At 38.7% G+C, this 20,091-nt stretch overlaps 1 protein-coding gene across 17 annotated transcripts in view; it reads left to right on the top strand.

Moving 5' to 3' along the window:
- TRIP12 (thyroid hormone receptor interactor 12) overlaps positions 1-20,091 on the top strand; it is a 140,241-nt gene that overhangs the window by 14,832 nt on the left and 105,318 nt on the right. The window lies entirely within an intron of this gene.

Below are 20,091 nucleotides of genomic sequence, written 5' to 3'. Positions count from 1 at the left end.
GTATGTGTAGATATGTGTATGCAACTGAAATTTCACAAACAGTACTTAAGCATTAGGCACGCTATTTTCTATTTCATTTAAAACCTCTGATTATGATCTTTTAAGTCTGAGAATTCTTAACCTTTTTTTGTGGTGTGGACCCCTGTAGCAGTCTTAAGCAGTACACTCCTCAAATAAGTATTTTTAAATCCTGAAATAATTGCATAAGACAAAAACTCCAATATATCAGAATGTTGAATCTATCTCTTAAACTGCTAAACTAGTATGTTGTAATGCAGTAATATGTTTCTTTATTTTCACTTTCAATAACATGATCTAGCAGCTGTTCAGAGTAGTGATGAGTGTAAATGATATCTTGAGGTATGTGCAACAATTGTAATGTGATAGGATAATACCTGTGATTTCTCTTGGTGCAAGGCCAAAGGTACTGCCAATAATGCTGTGGTTTGTTGCCTATTCATGATGGAGGGAAATGTTAAATTTCAGTTAGAGGTTAGTGAAATTATATTCTTTAATCCAAGTTCTTGAACTCCTGATTATGAACCCCTGGTCTTAATTGATTTCAAGGCTCTAATCATGCAGTTTGAGAAAAAATACTGGCTTTGGCCCAATCATGACTCATCCTTTAGGGCCAGGGGAGTAGCCTACTTCCTCAGAGGTGAATGGATTTGTACCCCCCTATAAGGCAGGATTCTTTTAGCAGGGAAGAGAGTGGGGTACATGGAATTAGGGTAGGGAATGTTATCTTCTGCCTTCTCCTGCCTGTAGTCCCCCCTCCTTTATTCTTTCCAATTGTTTTAATTTTCTTCCTGCGCTATCCATTGTTAACTGTTTCTGCCTCCCCAGTGGAATGTAAGTTCCCTAAGGGAGAGACTGTCTATTTTTCCCTTTCTCCTAGTGCCTAAGGCCTAGGAACTAAGAAGTAGGGTAATCAAGAATTGAGCAGCTGAGTAAAACCTGTGGACTCCCCTATACCGTACAGTGAGTGTGGGCCTTGGTATCCCCCTCCTCCTCCCTTTTCCCTTCTCTCAAAGAAACAGGTGTGACTGATGTAAAGGCTCGAATGTGAGAAATGTAGGTAAAGGCCCTGCTACAAAATGCTTCACACACATGAGATGATTCTCCTGGTGGACAGGGGTGTAAAATGACTTGCGTTCATGTGGTTCCCTGCCTTGCACTTTCAGATCTGTGGGTGTATTTCATATAGTTTGTAAGCCAGGAACAGAGATAGTTTTTCTTAATTTGTATAAGAGGAATAAAAAGAAAATTATTCAATAAAAAACTGTAGTTTAAGGACATTAATCTAAACCTCCCTGGAGTTAATAGTATGCTTGCCATCTTTACAGTTTTTTTTTTTTTTTTTAAACTTCAGGGCAATCTTCCTTTCTTTTTATTTATTTCTTTCCCTTTTTTTAATTTTTATATTATTATTTTATATTATTTTTTTAAGTAGGCTTCATGCCCAGCGCCAAGCCCAACTCAGAGCTTGAACTCACAACCCTGAGGTCAAGACTTGCAACAACTGAGCCACCCAGGCACCCCTTTCTTTCCCTTTTTATCTATTTTATTTTTTAAAATTTATTTTTTATTTAAGTTTATTAGAGCACACGCATGTAAGAAAGGCAGAGAAAGAGGGAGAGAGAGAATCCCAAGCAGGCTCTATGTTGTTAGCACAGAGCCCAATGTGGGGCTTGATCCCACAAACTCTGAGATCATGACCTGAGCTGAAGTCAAGAGTCGGACTGCTTAACCAGCTGAGCCACCCAGGTCCCCCTTTAAAGTAATATTTCTGACTTAAAAGACACATTAATGCCCTTTGCACAGTTGGGCTGCAAAATTCTGTTGATTGAATGCATTTTTATGAGTCTGCGTATTTGTCTGGAATATCTGCCTCTCAGTCTTTAGGGTTTGTTAAAGTTTTGTTACAAGGTAATCTAGTACTTCTTTTGGATCACTGGACTTGTGAGTCCTAGAAGAACTTCATTTGGAACAGATAAGTTGGGTTTAATTATTGTTTTGTTTGCTTTAGAAAACGTTAATAATGCTTAAATTGATCAAGTGTGAGATACTATGAAATATAGTTGTTAGTTCCTATGTAAGTACCTCTGGTTTTCATTTTATTTTTATATTTAATAGCAATGTTGGGAAACAGGAAAAAGCTATTGACTTCCTAAGCAGTGTTAGGACTATGAAGGAAGAAGGCATCATTTATTAGAGAATAGGAAGATGTATAAGTGCATCATTTATTAGAGAATAGGAAGATGTATAAGTAGTGAAGAAATTGGATTATCAGTCAGATTTAGTAAATGCGTTAAAAAATAGATTCCATTATATATAGGAGTCTTTTCATTCTTAACAAACGATGTTTATTTGTCTTTAAATGTCATTTGGTTTGCAGTACCTTTCAATACCTATTGGGAAGAGTCTGGCATGTTACATTTTATTTGTTGACATATATGAAGATCCCAAAGCAACAGCTTTGGAGTTTTCCTTCTTATGCAATACTTCGGAAGGCAGGAACCACTTTCAAAGCAGAACAGAATTTTTAAAACTGCTTTATCCAGATAATGTAATTCATATGCCATACAATTCACCCATTTAAAGTCTACAGCATTTTTAATATATTCAGAGTTGTGCAACCATCACCACTGTCTACTTTCAGAACACTTTCATCGCTCCAAAATAGACCCTGTACTCACTGGATTCTGTACATTTTAGTTTAAGTTTTAGAATTGACAATTTGGAGATAATGTGCTTTCTGTTACTTAAAATCATACCAGGTAAGACCAGTCTTGCCCATTGTGTAATGTGGGACTACACATGGGAACACCCTGTTACTTGGATTTGTCCTCCAAGGAGGGTTCAATTAGTTGAAGTTAAACATCCTATTAACTAGAAACTCTGCTTCTTTGTTGGCTGTAACAGTGTCACCTGAACAAGGCAGGATAGGAAACTGTTCTTGGAAGATGCCACATGTACTTCAGAACCAAATTCGGAGGGCTAGTTCTCCATGGTAGGGAGCAACTTAGGAGTTCTTTCTGCTTTTCCAAGGTAGAAGTCCAACTAACCGATAAAAATTGAATTTTTGATTGGCTTCTACAGACTAATATCCCTTATTTAGAATTTTATACAGAATGTTTTGTTTTAAAACACACCTATTAACACTCTACATTACTGTATCTGGAATGCGGTTTAGTTGGAAGTGTTTAGGTATGATTTCTGTCTTTGGAGTGTCTTTTGTCATTTCTGTTGTTAAGGTGTTTTCAGACTCTCCTCTTAGACCCTAGCCGGCTATTTTCTGTTCGTTTGTTCGTTCGTTCATTCATTCATTCATTCATTCATTCATTCATTCATTCATCTATGTTCCTAAGTCCTTCTGAAGCTGTTTCTCTGTCTGAAATGCCCTCCTTGCCTTCCAGTCCCTCTCTCTTCTGGACAAATACTTGGGTTGTTTTTTTTTTTTTTTTTAAGTTTATTTATTTTGAGAGAGAGCGCAAGCGGGGTAGGGGTAGAGAGCGGGGGGAGAGAGAATCCCAAGCAGGTGTCGTACTGCCCGGGCTCTGTAGGGCACAGACTCATGAGTTGTGAGACCATGACCTGAGGTGAAACTGAGAGGCAGACATCTAACGACTGAGCGAGCCCCCCGGCTGCCCCGCAAATACATTCTTATCCATAAGAGTTTTCCTGCTTGCATCCCTGGGAGGTGTATTGCCTCCCCTAAGGAAGGCTTGGGTTGTTCTTTTTTAATAGTTCTTCCAGTAGTAGTCTATTAGTTTTCATTCTAGGTACTTTACAGTTTGGTTTTTCATTGGTCTGAGCTTCCCAGACTTCCTTTAGGTCTTACATGCTTGTTACCCAAGATTCTAATAGCATCATCACTATCTGCTCATCTTCTCTATTTTTATTTATTTATTTATTTATTTATTTATTTATTTATTTATTATTATTATTTTTGAATGTTTACTCGTTTTTGAGGTAGAGAAAGAGACAACACAGCAGGGGAGGGGCAGAGAGAGAGAGGGAGAACAGAATCTGAAGCAGGCTCCAGGCTCTGCGCTGTCAGCACAGAGCCCAACCTGGGACTTGAATTCACAAACCGCAAGATCGTGACCTGAGCCGAAGTTGGACACTTAACCGACTAAGCCACCAGGTGCCCCTCCCTCACCTTACTTTAAAAAAGGGCCAGGGCTAGCTGCTGTCTCAGCACAGCACAAAATGAAATCTTTCTTAACCCTTTAGTCACTTGGTTTATTCTTACTGGTTTTGTGATTCTTTTTTTCCAGGAGAAACTTAATTGTCCTGTTTTATGTTTTGGTATTACCTTCTCTTTCTACCTTTCTTCCTAGTTTTGTTTTGTTTTTTTTCCTTGTTTTTTTTTGTGTGTTTGTGTGAGAAATGACTACGCGTAGAAGTTTGGTTCTGGTTTCGTTTGGTTCTCTTTCTCTTTTACTCCTACTGCAAGTGGGTACTTGTATTAGTTGTATTTCATCTTAATATTTTTCTCCCTTAAATTTTAATAAAGGATGGGGAAAGAAGATACTGAATTTTGATTCCTTGATACTGATTTTAGCATATTCAGCAATGCTGTTTAGTACGGTTTTTAGAGTGGTATGTTATTTTAGTGTTACTGTATGTGTTACCACTTAATTTTGAATTTTTTTCACTAAGGGTTATATGTAGTGTATTACAAATGGAAAGTTACAAACTAGGTTTGATGCATACTTTTTTTAATTTAAAAAATAAATTTTTTTTTTAACGTTTATTTATTATTGAGAGACAGACTAGGGGAGGGGCAGAGAGAGGAGGAGAGACAGAATCTGAAGCAGGCTGCAGGCTCCGAGCTGTCAGCACAGAGCCCGATGGGGGGCTCGAACTCACAAACCGCGAGATCATGATCTGAGCCGAAGTCAGATGCTCAACCGACTGAGCCACCCAGGTGCCCCGATGCATATACTTTTAAAAAAAGCATTGTATAAGTAAATTCGTCTGAGAGAAGACTGGAGTTCTAATCTGGTTTCAATTTTAGATACTTGAGCATAGTTGGATTTCCTTTGAATCTCTTCTGTTAGATATGAGTAATCTTGCTATAGTTCTGGAATTGCTAGGATTAAAGAAAGTCATGTGTTAGACGTATACAAAGTATTCATGTAGAACAACAATATACAAAAACTTAGTAGTTTTGTCTCTGTTACTGGAGGAAACACTGAATCTCCATGAATGAGTTGGGATTAAAAGAACATCTCAATTTGGAGGCCTGAAAAGTAAAGTAGGATTAAAAAAAAAAAAACAAAACAAAACTCTAAGCATTAATTGAACACTGGGTCACCTGGAGCTGTTGGTTACTTGAGATCGACTAACTACCCATCTGTGTCTCATGAAATCTTTTAAGGATGGAATCAGGAAGCTGGGCCTCAGGAACAACAAACTGAAACCAACAGTTCAGATAGTCTTACCTGTTGTCTCTACCCCGTGTGTGTCTGCTTTGTCCCTTTCTCTCAAGACTGCTTCCTAATGAGGCTGTGTTAAACATAGCCATTATAATGCCAGGCTTTACCCTTAACAGTCTAGGTACCCAGAGAATCTTGGGGAAGGACTCTTGAGTAGTCCAGCATAGGTCATTTACAGTCTCCTGAGCCCTAGTTAACTTATGGGTGTTGTGGGATATAGAGGCTTATCATGTAGTATGTGGCAGCTTCTGTAGGAATCTGTGGGAATACATTGCATAGAGAGAAACAGATGAAACGTTGTCTAGTATGCGTACCCCTTGTATTTAATGTCGTATTTCAATTTGCAAAATGCCATGGAGCTCTTCAGATCTCTTCTGTAATACGCAGAAACATTGAGAAATTTAAGGCAAGATTTTTTTTTTAATGTTTATTTTTGAGTGAGCGAGCACAAGCTGGGGAGGGGCAGGGCTGGGGCGGGGGTGGGGGACAGAGGATCTGATTCAGGCTCTGCGTTGACGGCAGAGAACCCACGTGGGGGCTCAAACATATGAACCATGAGATCGTGACCTAGCTGAAGTCAGATGCTCAATTGACTGCGCTACCCAGGTGCCCCATACTTTAATGTTTTTATTTGTTTATTTTGATGTTTTTATTTATTTTTGAGAGAGACAGCGAGTGGGAGAGGGGCAGAGAGAGGGAGACACAGAATCCGAAGCAGGCTCTGGGCTCCGAGCTGTCAGCATGGAGCCCAACACGGCGTTCGAACTCACCAGCCATGAGATCATGACCTGAGCCAAAGTTGGACGCTCAGCCACCTGAGTCACCCAGGCACCCCTTTAATCAGTTTTTAAAACCTTACTAGATAGTGTATGTTCATTTACATTTATCTGTCACCTTTATTTTTGCAGTACTGTATCTGGGGTCATTTTATTGCTGGTGGAAAAACTCAGTTTTCAATCTGACAAAAGCTTAATTCCTAAAAGATAATTTCATATGGCATAGAATTCTCAGTTGGCACGTATCTTTAGTGTGCTGAAGAAAATAATTCCACTGTCTTCTGGCTTCCATCATTGCTGTCAAGAGGTCAGCTGAGAGTCTGTAAAAAATAATTTCTCTCCTTTCCTTAGATTTTCTCTATCTTTGATACTTTGTCATTTCCTTATGACATGTCTAGGTAAATGTCTTTTTATGTATCCCGTTTAAGATCATTTGGGCTTCTTGAGTTTAAGCGTTGGTAGAGAACACCAGTGAGAGCACCAGTGCTAGAAGATTCCAAGCCATTAAATGTTTAGATATGCCTCTACAATGCCTTCATTCTTGTACTTCTGCGATTGTAAATGTTATGTTTGAACGTCTTACTTTATCCTCAGTATATCTTCATTTTTAATCTGTTGGCTTCTGTGTTGAATTCTCTGTAATTTTGGTCTTAATGTTTGTTGCCAGATCTGTCTGTTGAGCTTTATTTTTATACACGTATTAGAAGTTCATTTTGGTTTTCTTTCATACTTGTCCTTTTAATAGTTTCCTTGATACCTTTGGCTTTTTTTTTATTAAAATTTTTTTAATGTTTATTTTATTTTATTTTTGAGAGAGAGAGCGTGAGCAGGGGGTTGCAGAGAGAGAGAGAGACACATAGAATCTGAAGCAGGCTCCAGGCTCTGAGCTGTCAGCACAGATACCGACGTGGGGTTGGAACCCATGAACCCTGAGATCATGAGCTGAGCTGAACTTGGACGCTTAACCCACTGAGCCACCCAGGCGCGCCCCGCCCCGCCTTTGGCTTTTTCAATTTTGTCTCTTGTATCTTGAAACATAGAATTTTAAGATTTGCCTGATAATTCTAATATCTGAAATCTATGTGATTGTTTCTGTTGTTTGTTTTTGCAAGTTCTTGTTCATGGTGCCTTGTTTACTTATGTATACTCTGTGTGGTATTCACCATGTGGTTTATTTGTAGAGGTTTCCTGAACCTGGAATAAAGGAGCCTTTATCCAGAGAAGGTGTGCTTTGGCTTCTGGCAGGTATTTAAGTGCACAAAAACTTTGCTACCAAAAATGTAGCCCTTCGCCTGGCAAGGGAACTTGTTAGAAATGCATCACACCAGGCCTGTACTTAGATTTTAATAAGAACCTGCATTTTAATGAGATCCCTAAATCAGTGTTAGGCAGGCTAAATATTGAGCCGCCCTGTACTGAAAAATTGGCAAGACTTGGAATACTCCGGTTTGAAGTTTCTTGGATTATTCAGATTATTGAAATTTCAGATTATTCAGAATATGACAGGAAATCTTGGCAAGGCATGTGTAGCTTTCAGATTTGGTTTTTTACTTTCTCTTTTCTCTCCATCAGTGACTCTTCCTGTCCTCACTGCTTAGCAAGTTGATTTAGCAATTTAAAAAAAAATTTTTTTTAATGTTTATTTATTTTTGACAGAGCATGAGTGGCGGAGGGGCAGAGGGAGAGGGAGACCCAGAATCCGAGGCAGGCTCCAGGCTCTGTGCTGACAGCTCACAGCCTGTGAGCTCGAACTCACAGACCGCGAGATCATGACCTGAGCCAAAGTTGGGCGTTCATCCGACTGAGCCACCCAGGCTCCCCTGATTTAGCAATTGAGTGGAATGAGGATTAGGGATACATCTGGTCATCTTAATCCTCAAGGTGTAGCTCATAGTGGGTTGTTTTTAATAAATTGATGATGACCAAAATTTGAAATAAGATTAGGTTCTTGAGTAATTTGGGTTTGGAGAGTAAAGTGGGGAAAAGCTTCAAACAAGTGATCAACATCATTCATCGTTAAGGAAATCTAAATTAGATCAGTGAGATACCACTATACCTCCATCAGAATGGTTAAATTTTAAAAGACTAACACCATGTGTTGACAAGGTTATGGAGCAACTTGAAATTGTATACTTATCGATAGGACTGTAAAATAGTATAGCTGCTTTCAGAAAGGTTTTGTGGTTCTTTTAAAAGTTAATTATAATTGTTAGGGTGCCTGGGTGGCTCAGTCAGTTAAGCATCTGACTCAGCCCAGGTCATGATCTCACAGTCTGTGGGTTCAAGCCTTGCATCAGGCTCTGGGCTGACCACTCAGAGCCTGGAGCATATTTCGGATTCTGTGTCTTCCTCTCTCTCTGCCCCTCCCCCACTCACATGCATGCATGCACACTCTCTCTCAAAAATAAACAAACATTTAAAAATGTTAAAAAAATGGGGCGCCTGGGTGGCGCAGTCGGTTAAGCGTCCGACTTCAGCCAGGTCACGATCTCGCGGTCCGTGAGTTCGAGCCCCGCGTCAGGCTCTGGGCTGATGGCTCAGAGCCTGGAGCCTGTTTCCAATTCTGTGTCTCCCTCTCTCTCTGTCCCTCCCCCGTTCATGCTCTGTCTCTCTCTGTCCCAAAAATAAATAAACGTTGAAAAAAAAAATTTTTTTTTAAATGTTAAAAAAAAAGTTAATCATAATCTTCACGATGATCTAGATATTTTGCTCTTAGTATTTACTTAAGAAAAATGAAAGCATATATCTATGAAAAGACTTCCAGAAGAATGTTTGTAGCAGCTTTATTCATAATGGCCCAAACTTAGAAACAGTTCATGTCTTTGCTAACAGAAGAATGGATAAACAAAATGTGATATAATCATACAGTGGAATACTACTTAGCAATAAAAACTGATAACACTCAGCCACGTGAATGAATCTCAGGATATAGAGAGTCAGGGAAGCTTTGTGCAAAGGAGTACACATTCTGTGGTTAAATTTACATGAAATTGGAAAATAGGCAAAACTAATCTCTGAGAAAAATTAGAACGGCACTTTGAGAGTTGGGAAAAGTGCAGGATTGGGTGGGAGCACAGAAACTTTCTTGAGTGGTATTCTATTTGATAAGGGTTTAGTTAACACATTTAGGATTAGGTGTATGCATTTGACAAAATTCATTAAATTTTATGCTTAAGATTTGTGCATTTCACTGTTTGTAAATGTAACAAAACTTGAAACAAAATTTTCATGTTACTTAATGATATACACAAAGTATAATGATGTCTGCAACTTAACTTTGAAATGCATCAGAAATAGGATGGACATTTGGCCAGACAGGGATGTCTAGGTGAATAGATAGGGATACATATGTGATAAAGGAGATTAACACACCACTACTTGTAAAAAGCTAGGTGATGGAATTATGGGTGTTTATTAAACAGTTCTTTCAAATTTTTGTATTTTGAAAATTTTCATAACAAATTGTTGGGGAGAAAGTAGTGAGAGAGAAGTGAAAAAGATTAAAATGAGTTCAGAAAGGGAATTGGATTTATACACCTAGCCTGTTGTACGAATTCTGTTCAATTTACATTTGTGCCATGTTAAGGATGATAACTATTGATTTGAAAGTGGCTTTTAATTTTTTGATTTAATCCTTTTATTCAGCTAAGAAATTTTTGTTTTAGGCTAGAAAGCAGGAGAACCGCCTGTCTGTATCGACTGTAGTGTGCCAAAGACTCTTTGTAGCTCAATTATTGCTGGCTGTGTCCACTCGTGTAGCTCAATTATTGCTGGCTGTGTCCACTCGTGTGTATGTAACAGATCCAGTGCTCCGTTTAGAAGAAGGACTTTTGTTAATATACCTTATTGGTCCACCCCAGGGTTGTTTCACTTTATTTCATCATATTCCGTGTTTACATGTTATTTACGTGTTACTGCTTAAGGCGCCCGTTAGTCAGTACTTGTGATTTAGCAGGATGCTGAAGGGCGGAATGCTTAAGGTGGAGGTGTTGTGCTAGAATGGAGTCATGTGATCGCTGTTGAGCTCCGCTGCAGATAGTTGGGCAGAGTGTGGAATTGATTCTGCATCCTCTGGAGTTTACTGTGAGGCAGTTGGATCTCATAGTATCAGAAGACTCGTACTCAGCTTCATGTGATGTATGAGGAGGGAGTACTTCTCCACTCAGGAACTATGAAAACAGGACTGTGGGAAGATGTCCAGTCACTGTGGCCACTTCCCGCACGGATGGGGGACAGGGTTTGTTTTCTTTTGTATCTTCACCTCTGAGAGGCATGTTTTCTTTGATAATCTTACACTGTTAGAGTTGGGAGTCGGGCAACAGGGATTTAAAGGATGAATTAATGAAATGTAGGTTGACACATTTAGGTCAAGGATGATTTGTTCTATATCCAGAAGCTCAATTTTTCTCATTTCTGATAGAGAACTCTCAATGGACATTTTTTTTTAAAAAGCAAGTGGTGATGACTCTGGAAACAAAAGCAACAGTCTTCCTTTCCCCTCCAGAGATGATAGTAACATATATTTGAGTGCTCACTCTTTCTCTAAGAGACTGTTGTTATGGAGGGTTTCAAACATACAGAAATAGAACGGTCTCTTGAAGCTCTGTGGACCCACAACCCAGCTCTGACACCATTAGCTCCTGGCCACTCCATCACCATACTCTTAACCCCGCCTCAGTTACTTTGAAGCAAATTTTTTTAGTTGTTATTTGATCTGTAAATGTTTCAGTCTGCTTCTCTGAAAGATGAGAACTCTTTTTAAAGACAAGCTTAATACCATGGTTGTATAATAAAACATAGTTCTTTAAGATCTGTAAATATCCATCCAGTGTTTAAACTTTCCATACTGCATTTTGTTGATGTATCTCTTAAAACTTAGTACGTACATGTTCTCTCTTCTCCACCGCGCCCCGCCCCCCCCCCCCCCTCGGTTTGCTTACTGTATTTTCTAAGTGTTTTACTTTCAGTTAATATTTTTTTTGTAATAACTCTGGTCATTTTTCCCATTAAAAATTTTTTTTCAATGTTTATTTTTGAGAGAGAAAGAATGCGAGTGGGGGAGGGGCAGAGAGAGAGGGAGACACAGAATTTGAAGCAGGGTCCGGGCTCTGAGCTGGCAGCACAGAGCCCAATGCGGGGCTTGTACCCACCAACCACGAGATCATGACCTGAGCTGAAGTTAGACACTCAGCTGACTGAGCCACCCAGGCGCCCCAATTTTTAGTTAATTTTAATAACTTAATGAGATACAGGTATCCTCATTTTATAGGTGAGAAAACTAAGGCTTTGGTAGGTAAGAAATTTCTCCAAGGTAACATGGTTTATGCTGGAGCCATGATTCGAACTAATTAAAGAAATAGATGCCCTTTATAAGCTTCCCTCTCTGCTCTACTGTTGACATTTAAGGTATCTTTTTATGGACTTTTCCCCCTACATATGTACAGACAAATACATGGAATTTTTCCCTGTTTTGTTCTTATCCTCAGGTCTCAGCTTAACATATCTCTTCAGAGAAGTAATACCTGATGAGTCAACCTTTCCTTCCCCCTTCCTGTTACTCTCTACTTTGTCCTATTTTTCTCCTATTCCATCTTTCCTGGCAGTTACCACAATGTGCAGATAGCTGGGTTATCTTCGTCTTCCCAGTTGAGCATGAGCTCCATCCAGGCAAAGGTTATGCCAATGCCTGTGAAAGCTTGAAAATACTTGTTGCGGGAATTTACTGAGTTCTGCCCTTCGTCTGAGTGCAGCATTTATGTTTACCTCTTTGTTTTTAGGACTTCTGGGCCTGCCGTAGACTTGCAGCAGTGTGGCTATTTCACCATTCCCCTCCTGAAAACATTTGGATTCTCTCCAGTTTTTCCTCTGTGACATACTGCAGCTAGCATCTTGATCACATATATTCTTGCATACTTGTGCAAGTCTTTCTTTAGATTCCCTGAAGATTCCTAGAAGTGGAATGCTGGATTCTAAGAAGATGAGTGCAGGTTTTAGCTATGGGATGTAGAAGAGTCATGTAAAGATTGTGGAGGATTAGGTGAGGTGTAATGATAGCAAGAGAATGGTGTAACCTGTGTCAGTTCTCAGACCTAGCTGAATTGGAATAATGTAAGGGTCTTTAAAAAAAAATCAGCTTTGATTTCCCTTTACCCCCATTCTGATAGGGCCCAGGAACCTGTATTTAAAAAAAACTTAGGTTTGGGAACAACAGCTTTTTTTTTTTTTTTTTTTTTTTTTTTTTTTTTTTTAAGTTTATTATTTTGAGAGAGAGCAGAGAGCAAGCATGAGCAGGGGCAGAGTGAGGGAGAGAGAATCCCACGCAGGCTGTGTGCTCTGAGTGCAGAGCCTGATGCCGGACTTGATTTCATGAACCGTGAGGTTATGATCTGAGCCAAGATGAAGAGTTGGATGCTTAACCGACTGAGGCGCCCAGGGAACAACAGCTTTAATATTTTTCTTGGTTATAGGTTTGTTACGTGTTCTGGCTCATTATGGAGGCAGTCCTTAGCACCTGTTTATTTATTTTTAATTTTTTAATGTTCGTTTATTTTTGAGAGAGAGCGAGACAGAGTGCGATCGTGAGGGACAGAGAAGAGGGAGACACAGAATCCGAAGCATGTTCCAGGCTCTGAGCTGTCAGCACAGAGCCCCACGCGGGGTTTGGACTCAAGAACCGTGAGATCATGACCTGAGCCAAAGTCAGACACTTAAACTGACTGAGCCACCCAGGCCCTCCAGCACCTACTTACGTTTTGTAAAAATGCTACTGTTTGTAGAAATGTGGAGCACTGGTCTGTAGAGTTTATGACATTCTTTTTTTTTTTTTTAAGATTTATTTATTTTTGAGACAGAGAGAGACAGAGCATGAATGGGAGAGGGTCAGAGAGAGAGGGAGACACAGAATCTAAAACAGGCTCCAGGCTCTGAACTGTCAGCACAGAGCCCGACGCGGGGCTCGAACCCATGGACCGCGAGATCATGACCTGAGCCGAAGTCAGACGCCCAACCGACTGAGCCACCCAGGCGCCCCGAGTTTATGACATTCTAAATGTGAGGCTTTTTTTAACCTTTGAAAAATACTGTCTGAGACTATTTCCAAATTTACATACAATTCCTATAACATACAGAATTTTTTAAATTAATTAATTTTTCTCCTGTGACATAGATAATTTTAAACAAAAATTTGGCACTGTGCATTTTTCTGCTTTATATTAAAGTTACAGTCTGTATCTTGTTTCCCCAACTTTTGAGTTAAATTTTTTAGTTTTGTTTTCCCTGAGCCTAACCACAAACTTAGTAGTATTTGTTCCTGAAAATGCTTCAGGATCTAACACTGTTGATTACAGGTTACATATTGTTGTTGCAAAAAGTTGGTACCAATCCATGATTATCACAGTGTTGAAATATTTTTTGTTGTTGCCAGGCAGGCTAGGTAGACTTTTTAATACAAGCAGTCTTAAATAAATTAACCTCTCTGGTTTCATTATTATGGTGGAGTTCGCAGCAGTGATGAGAACATACATGTATTGAAGAAAATATTCTGAAATTGCCTTATTACATGTATTCTAAAGGTCATTTACCAAACAAAATTGTTTTTATCCATGGGGAGCACCTTGCTGTAAACTACGGGATACTTCGCGTTTTACTTTCAATGACTGTGATTCTTACCCAGCGGGCATCTTCCTATCCCTTCCTATCCCTGGTGGAGAGAGGCATTTTACTGATTATTCTTCCCTCCTTCCTTCAGTAGTTCTTTCCTTTTGATAATCATTGTGTCTGATTGTGGTGTTACTAGGTCTTTATAAGGAAGAATTTACACAATATACCCCATTTAAGAAAAGCTAAAATGTTAGGCTAGAGTGTTACAAAATTGAGAGCGGAATCAGAATTTAGAGGCTAGCTAGTCCATAACCTTTCCCTTTTGTCTCTTCATTCCTGGGTAGGTAGAAAAGAACATCTTTAAGAGGATGTACTAAAAATGCTGGTGATAAGCTGACCTTCTACCCCCACCACCGACTGGCTAATTATGGTAGCCCGCAGGATTGAGACCTGTTAAAACTGGGTCTGTGAGCCATCTTGGGCACATGGGCCGAAACTTGCTGACTCTAGTCTATAATCTTGAGGCCTTAACAACAAGAAAGAAATGCTCTATTAAATGTAGTTAGTGTTTTGAAGGATTATAGAAGTGATAGGAGCTAAGACAGGATTTATATTAAGGAATGAGGTGCTCTGCATTTTAGAAGTAGCTGGACTGGATTGTATCTCTTTGTGATAAATTGGCTGATCATAGTATAGTATTCCACAAAATAGATTTTTGGTGCAGTGATGGATACACGATCTCTGGCTGATTCAGCATGTCATTCCTTGTGGTCTGTGTTTTAGGCAGTAAGAACTCCATTTACTTGGAAACAGGATTTGAATTACAGATTACTTTTTTTTTTTTTTTTTTAAATAAACATGTATCTGGGGTGTGGAAACCTTTGAAAATCACGTTTTGAATTTTTCTGCAGTTTTTAGTAATGAGGCCACATGACTAAAAGAAATGAAAATGAGAAAATAATCTCAACATGGCTAGTATTTTAATTTTTTTTTTCTTGGTTATTCTTACCCACTAAGTGTTAAAATTACAACATATGTAATTGTGTGAAGAATTTTTTGAATAGGGAAATAGGTACATGGTTCAGAATGTGAAAGGCATCAAAGGATCCTGTTCTAACAAGGTAGATGATTTAAAGTTTTTTTTTTAACGTATTCTTTATTAGTAATATTTAAGCCAGTTATTATTTACATGTATAATATATATGTAGATGTGTTCTGTGCCCAGCATTCTGTACCTGCTTTTTTGCTTAACAAAATCTTGAGAGTAGTTCCATTTGTAGTGCATAGAGCATTTTCCTTTTTAAAAATCTTAAGATTGTCTTTCTGTTTTATAACCTGTTTTTAACATTGTACAATAGTGTTTTTTCTTCTGTTTCTTTTATTACCCATGTCCTCCTTATTTTGTCTCCTTCAGTTGTTTGCCCAATTCAGATTTCTTCTTCTGCCCTGCAGTTCATTTTCAGTTTTGCTTTTGGTCATTCTCCTTTTGAGCAGAACAGATCATCTCAGTGCAAAGCCCATGTGCTACCTTTTGCGTGGTGGGTTGGTGATTGTTTCCCCAGCTGATCTTAATTTTGGAGTTGCTGTTTCCCTTTCCTGCTTCTCTCTCCAGTTCTAGGCTGTTTCTTGTCCTGATTAATCAGGGTGCTGTTAAACACAAATGGCGAGCCTGCCTCCTTTTTAGTAGGTACACCTCCCTCCTGTTCCGCAGCTTGTGAAATTGGCCCCTAAGGAGAAGGCACTTTGATCTTTTGTTGCCCTTGCTCTGCAATTCTGTTTTTTCCAGGAAAGGATCATTGATGGAAACCCTTGAGGTATTCTTATTGTATCTGTTGAATTGTCTTCTATGATTTAGGGTATAGTCCACTTTTCTCTGGCTTCATTATACGTGGGATTTTTTTATGAATTTTTAAGCTTTTATTCATTTTGCTTGATTTCAGGAAGGGAAATGAAGAGCTTTCACCACGCTGTCTCCTTTCTGGGAGATAACTGTTGTGTCTGGGTTACGTCCAAAAATCTTTTGAATCAAGTGTGCTTAGACCCAAGAAATATTGGGGTCTCTTATATACTAATTAATGTATTGACAGAGTCCATTGTGAATCTCAAGTCTTGTTGAATAATATACTTTGTAAGAATAATGCCAAAATTAATCTCATGAACTCTTGCCAGATGGCACGTAAGGTAGATTCTTAAGGCATATTACAATTGTAAAATGGGGGTGTTGGCATCCCTTCCTGTGCCCAGTGTTGAATTTAGTTGGTAGGTGTTGGGTGATACTTAAAAGATCGAGGGTTTGTTGTAGGCATTTTAGTTTTTAATTTGCACTTTGTAAATGAAAGTATAGTATAGAAGTTATTCAGAGTTCAGACCGTGGTGGGTCAGGTGTATTCTGTTTGCCCCTCTGTAAATGGATTAGGTGTCCACAGATCAATAAGCAAAAAGTGGTTAATTTTTTGCAGTAGCATAGCATGTGTAAAGTATATTTTCCACTGGCGTTCTGGAGAGCTGGATTCTGCTGTCAGGTCTGTATATCCCTAAATAGATGTAGGCTCTTGAGCAGTTGACTCTTTGGATGAGGATATCCTCTTGCATAAATGAGATAATTCCATCAGGTATGGATTGAACATAAGTGTATGGTTTCTACTCTCATGTACGTTCTTAGTGCTGCTGGGCAGTCATCCTTTCCCATAGCTCCTTCCTCTGTTTTACTTTAGGTAAACTCTTTGAAATCTCCATTCTCTCTTATTTTTCTCATACCTGTTAGTCACAGATTCAGTCAAGCTAGGCATGTACTTCCTTGCTTCCATTTATCTTCTCTTGCCTTGGAGATTAATGTACCTTTCTTATCTGAGGCTTATGCTCTTAATTCTGTTTTCCTCCTGTAGGATATTGTTAGTAAACTATACGCCGTTTCCAGCCCTTTCAGTAATTTTTTTCCTTATGACATAAACATGTTCAAGACATTTTTTTAGAAATGAAGATCACACCATGTGGCCTTGGTCAAACCTGCCGCCCTTACTTGGTTGGCTGTCTCTTCTCTGTCCTCTTTATAGGCTAGCATTTAGTATTTACTGTCCATTTAACTTAGTCATAACGTTCTCCTCCCCTCCATTTCTAGAAACAACTCTCACCAGTATCCAAATCTGATGGACACTGTTCGTCTTGTGTGTCTGTTCTTTCTGCCTATCTTATTCCACTTAGTGTCTGCAATACCACCTTCCTGATTTTTTCCCCATACTTTTTGTTTTTGTTTCATATTTTCAATGTTTATCCCCCATACTTTGATTCTCCTCATCTGAATTCTTCCTTTTCTGTTTTCCTTAGATTTTGGTGTTTCCTAAGGTTTCATCCTGGGCCTGTTGCATACTTTAAATTGAGGAAGTGAAGTCTCCTTGATTATCTTGGTTTCACCTTCTACACATTGATCATTTTTATCATCTACACATTACCCTTAACTACTTAATTCCAGATCTTTATTTCCATCTGTATGCTGGAACTCTTCACCTAAGTATCCTACATAATAACTCAAACTGGACATGTTTGACATTAGACTTTTTTTTTGCCCCATTGGTTTCCTTGGTAACGTTACTACCATTTCTTATGGTTTTCTGAAGTTAAAAGCAGAACTTAAAACTATAGAATGAACACGTGGTAAAGATTTTATTCAGCTCACTAATTAATGAAGGGGAACCTGTTAGGGAAAGCTGGTTTAAAAGCATCTGGGGAACTGGGTATTTAAAGGAAATTTGATAAAGGATTTTAGAATAAGTTTACTGGTGTCCTACAGGGCAACAGGCTGCACTCTTTGGGGTTATCTTATCAGCTGTTGTAGAAGTTCCTGTGGTATTTCCACTAGACACAGATCTGCAAGTCAACCTGTGAATTCATTGTCAGAACCCCTAAATAATAGTATGTAGCAAAGTTGATGCTAGTCTTCTCTAGAAAATTAATTCCTAAGTGAGCCTGCTAATGTTTCATTTGATACTGAAAGGATTTGCTTTCTTTACTTTTTAGATAACTTTTCAACCCTTGTTACCACAGCAAGGAACCTGAAAGGCATTTCAGATTAGTGTTTCTATTCATATGCATGCTGAAGTTGGATAACCACAGACCCATATTCTCTTTTTTGATTGCCTAGATTTTATCGTTTCAACCTTTGACTGCCATCTCTTCATCATTTCACCTTCCATCCTTATCAGACCCTCATTTATCTATCCTTAGATCTGTTTGGTAGCTGAATAGTTGATCTGCCTCCTTATCTGTAGGTCTTAAACTAGTAATTTTGAGTTTTTAGGCCCTTCATGATACAGATCAGATTTGTTTCCAGGTCCAAGTTCTTCCCAGATCCCATGTTTGAGCGCTGACGACTTACTCAGTACTCCTCCATTGTGATTTCTTCATTCCTGTGTGCCATCCTTCTTGGCCCTCTTTAAGCTGAGCCTTCTCAATGGAGTAAGGGCAAAATTAAGTCACCTTTTCTTCTCTGTTTACAATATAACCTTTGATATTGCCTCTTGTATCATTTAGTATAATTTCTGATAATTCATTTAAGGATTGGGCAGTTAACAATGATTTTCTCAAAGAACTGTGAAAGGATTAGAATCTTCTGGATATCTTCCAAGCTTGGAAAGGTCATGGTTCTCTAATGTTTTGACTCTTTAAAAAAGGTAAATGTATAATTATTTTTATTTGTTCAGCCATATAACATAGTCACAAAGAGCATGGACTTGAGGTCAAATCTGTGTTTGGTGCTGACCCAGTTTCTTGTTAGCTTTGTGGTGGTAGGGTTATTTTAACTTAGCGTGTGCCACAGTTTCTTTGAAGGAAGTGAATTTCCAGTACCTATTTTTGGTAAGGTTGTTGTGAAAATTAAATGAAAAAGCATTTAGCCTTGTATATGGTAAGCACGGAATAAACATTACCCATAATTGTTTTTATTTTAGTTTTCCCTTTAAAACCTGTATTTTCCACTAAATATTATTTTCTAGTGTTAAAATATATAATTTGAAATTACTTTGTGTGTTGTACAACATTCAGTATTCCATCATAACACTGGATTGGGTTTGATGCCCCTCGTTGAATCAGACACTTAGCTGACCCAGTTCTCAAGTCACTTGGCCCTTTTCCCTGTACTCAGTGGCTCTTCCTCATTTCTGCTCCTTGTGAGCGGGGATTGTTTTGTCTCTCTCGTACCTCTCAACCCCTTGCTCTTCGGGAAGCTGAAAGGTTATTCATTAAAGATAGTGTTGTTTGAAGTCCTTGACATTCTTCTGCAAAAATGGCTTTTTGTTTTTGTAAACAAGGGTGACTTCTATTCTATTTCATTGTGGAGTTTAATACTGCCACTGGGATGTTTAACTTCCCATACCTGCTCCTAAGTCTGGACTTTTTGTTTTAATCTAGTATACGCAGTTGTTCACATCTGCGGTTCTGGATGTCGTTACCTGCAGTCTGAAAGTCCATATGCCTTTACTCCGTACACACAGAGGCTACTTAATTTTGTAACACTTCCCTTTCCTTATTTGGAAAGTAGGAATAATAAAATGGTTTATAAGGCTCATTGGCACATTTAAATTTTGCTTAATAGAATAAACAGAGGAGTAAAGTGTTACGCAGTTGTGTTTATCACTGGTGTTATTAAACTCTAGTTTCAGAATCTGAAGCCAAACCAAGTGCCCTTTGCAGGCCCACGTCTAAATAGAGTGCCTAAGAAATGGGGTGCGGGGGAGACAGCAGATAAATAAGATTCACTTTCAGTGTCAGTTCTGGATGCGGAAAACTTTTCTGCAGACGTTGTGTGTGGGACATACATTGTAGCTTTTTAAAATGTTACCATCTTTACTGTGAAATAATGCAGCTTTTTTTAGTTTCAGTGTCGCCTCTTAAATAGGTAATAGGTAGTGATGACACTTATGAATTAGCTAGCTCACTGTTCTGGGTTACTAAGTTGGAGATTGGTTTTCCAGTCTGTCAAATGTCCTTCAGGTGATAAAAATTCTGCATAAGTACTAACGAACCTCTGTGGTATTCCTTTTCGTATTTTCCTTTCCTACTTGGCCATTTGATTAGGAAGAACTACTACATCCTGAAGTTAATTTTTGTAATCCATTTCTCTTGGTGTTCTGAGTTTTACACTAAGTGAGTGGTTGGTTTATTTCATTTTATTTTCTCTGTTAAAGTTTATTTATTTTGAGAGAGGAGAGAGAGAGCGGGGGAGGGGCAGAGAGAGGGAGAGAATCCCAAGCAAGCTCAGTGCTGTCACCACAGAG

The sequence above is a fragment of the Lynx canadensis genome, chromosome C1, assembly GCF_007474595.2.
Source record: "Lynx canadensis isolate LIC74 chromosome C1, mLynCan4.pri.v2, whole genome shotgun sequence".
Lineage (NCBI taxonomy): Eukaryota > Metazoa > Chordata > Mammalia > Carnivora > Felidae > Lynx > Lynx canadensis.
The sequence above is the reverse complement of the archived record's forward strand: the minus strand, read 5'-3'. Positions and strand labels throughout refer to the sequence as shown.